Here is a 2,991-nt window from a genome sequence, read left to right as displayed (position 1 = left end):
CCACTAGAGGGGGCATCACAATGTGTATATATACATAGACAAACAGGAAGTAACCTCTCTCTCTTCACAGGAATGGCTGCTGGTGAGCAGGACACAGACAGGCAGCTCAGATGTAACATAGTTTAAGCGCTGGAGAGAGAACAAACTCATAGAAATAAAGCATCTTCTTCAACTGTAAGACTACTAGCTTTATTCAGACACAAGGAATGATACAATCAGCATCAAAATTCAGAAAGCAACCAATCATATCATTCTCCCCGAACTTTTTGCAGCCGGCTTTTAACAATGTCGGCTGCGAACGGCCTTCAAAAAGGCTGCGACCAGATTTTTAAAAACTCTGCGCATGTGCACCGATGAGCGGACACACATGTGAAGTGTGGCCGCATTTTTTAAATATGTTTGTGGCCATTTTGGAGGCCGTTTTTGAACAGCCAGCTGTTGCACGTAAATTTGCGCAATCGGGAGCGACGGACGGCTCCGCAACCCTCCCGATACCCGCCCGCGACCCACCCACGGTTTGCGCCCCCGACTTTGACAAGGCCTGGTTTAGGAGTCTGGTAACAGCAGGGAAGAAGCTGTTTTTGAACCTGTTCGTGCATGTTCTCAGACTTCTGTATCTCCTGCCCGATGGAAGAAGTTGGACGAATGAGTAAGCTGGGTGGGAGAGGTCTTTGATTTTGCTGCCCGCTTTTCCCAGGCAGCGGGAGGTCTAGATGGAGTCAATGGATGGGCGGTAGGTTTGTGTGATGGACTGCGCTGTGTTCACGACTCTCTAAATGTTCTTGCAGTTTTGGGCCGAGCAGTTGCCATACCAGGCTGTGATGCAGCCAGATAGGATGCTTTCCTAGAAGGCACTAAAGCACTCGAGGCAATGAAATGAAGAGTTATGATGAGGCTGATCTCCAGCATCAAAGGACAAAGTTATGAAGAAATACTATGCTTGCTTTGCACGCTGCTACCTAACAGCACCAGGGATCCGGGTTCCATTCCGGCCTTGGGTTGTCTGTGTCCACTTGGGTTTCCTCCGGGTGCTGCGGTTTCCTCTAACAGTCCAAAGATGTGCAGGTTAGGTAGATTGAATTGCCCTTAGTGTCCAATAGTTACGTGGGGGTACAGCGATCCAGCGGGTGGTTGTGTCTGGGGATTGGGCCTAGGGAGGGTGCACTTTTGGAGGGTTGGCGCAGAGTCGATGGACCGAAAGGCCTCCTTCTGCACTGTAGGGACTCTATTCTATACTATGATTCTATTCTATTCTATTCTATTGGAGATATCTAGAGATGATTAACATTGCCCTTGCACAAGGATGACTCACAAAGTTGAGAAACAGTCGATATTTTTACCAAACGAGTCCAATCGTGCCAACTTTCCTGTTTCTATCTCAAGCACACATGGTCAGGTTCACTAATTTCACACCAGTGTTCTTTTCTGACCACTTGTTTCCCACTGGCGGACTGCCAATTATCGGAAGACTAGAAGGTTGTCAGGGACAGATAGAATCTAAACGCGAAACTGCTGACTCCAGAAAACATCGAGGGACTCAAAAAGGAATGACAAAGTTCGGAAGGCAATGAAATTTTTCTCTGATTCTGTGGCGCGCTGGTGGAAGCAATCGGCGAATTTTAAGTTTCTTCATCGTCAAAGGTGTTCTGAAGGTTTACGGTGAGAGAGAGACAGAAGTAAATGTCTTGCCTCCAAAGAAGCATGCAGAACCTGTACTAGCTGCAGGCGATGGGAGTCAATGTCAGGATGAAGCTTGAAAAGCTGAAGTCCCAACATGCCCAACTCTTTACCTCAGAGTCCTCCAAGATCATCTTTTAGTCCAATGTCCTCTTTGTGGAGCAGGATGAGAAATGTTCTCATATCTTCTTTCAAAAGTACACAGAGCGATCTCTGTGATTAACAGTCTGAAGGAAGATGATGGCTTGATGATATCCTCGCAACCAACATACTAAAAATCATCAAATTCTTTTATGCCGGACTGTACAACATGAAACCTAAAGAGAGCATGGCCTAGTTCTCCTGTCCTCTATCTCCTGTCCTCAACAGTTCCAACGCACCACAGCACAAAACCGTTCCGACCTCCTCAGAAGACAAACACGGGACACAACCGACAGAGTACCCTTCGTCGTCCAGTACTTCCCCAGAGCGGAGAAACTACAACATTTTATTTGCAGCCTTCAACACGTCATCAATGAAGACAAACATCTTGCTAAGGTCATCCCCACACCCCCACTACTTGCCTTCAAACACCCGCGCAACCTTGAACAAACCATTGTTTGCAGCAAACTACCCAGCCTTCAGAACAGCGACCACAACACCACACAACCCTGTCATGGCAATCTCTGCAAGACGTGCCAGATCATTGACATGGGTACCACCATTACACGTGAGAACACCACCCACCAGATACGCGGTACATATTTGTGCGACTCGGCCAACGTTGTCTACCTCATACGCTGCAGGAAAGGATGTCCCGAAGCGTGGTACATTGGCGAGACCATGCAGACGCTGCGACAATGGATGAACAGACATTGCGCGACAATCGCCAGGCGGGAATGTTCCCTTCCAGTCGGGGAACACTTCAGCAGTCAAGGACATTCAGCCTCTGATCTCCGGGTAAGCGTTCTCCAAGGCGGCCTTCAGAACGTGCGGCCAATGCAGAATCGCCGAGCAGAAACTTATAGCTAAGTTCTGCACACATGAGTACTCAAACGGGACCTTGGATTCATGTTGCATTACATTCATCCCCCACCATCTGGCCTGGGCTTGCAAAATCCTACCAACTGTCCTGGTTTGAGACAATTCACACCTCTTTAACCTGGGATTACCCCTCTCTCTGGAATTTAATTATCTGCAAATGCTCACATTCAAAGTATTGTCTTGCATCTTTGACTTTGTCTATATATATGTTCCTGGAACCTACCTCTTCATTCACCTGAGGAAGGAGCAGTGCTCCAAAAGCTAGTGATTTGAAACGAACCTATTGGACTT

General features: G+C 47.6%; 1 non-coding gene across 1 annotated transcript; it reads left to right on the top strand.

Annotated features, from left to right (window-relative positions):
- Positions 1-1,234: 1,234 nt before the first annotated feature.
- On the top strand, positions 1,235-1,338 carry LOC119968070. The gene has a single exon (XR_005461104.1). It is a non-coding gene; the product is annotated as a U6 spliceosomal RNA (small nuclear RNA).
- Positions 1,339-2,991: the final 1,653 nt, after the last annotated feature.

Source organism: Scyliorhinus canicula, chromosome 6, assembly GCF_902713615.1.
Source record: "Scyliorhinus canicula chromosome 6, sScyCan1.1, whole genome shotgun sequence".
Classification (NCBI taxonomy): domain Eukaryota; kingdom Metazoa; phylum Chordata; class Chondrichthyes; order Carcharhiniformes; family Scyliorhinidae; genus Scyliorhinus; species Scyliorhinus canicula.
Note: the sequence above shows the minus strand (reverse complement) of the source record. Positions and strands in the feature narration are given on the sequence as shown.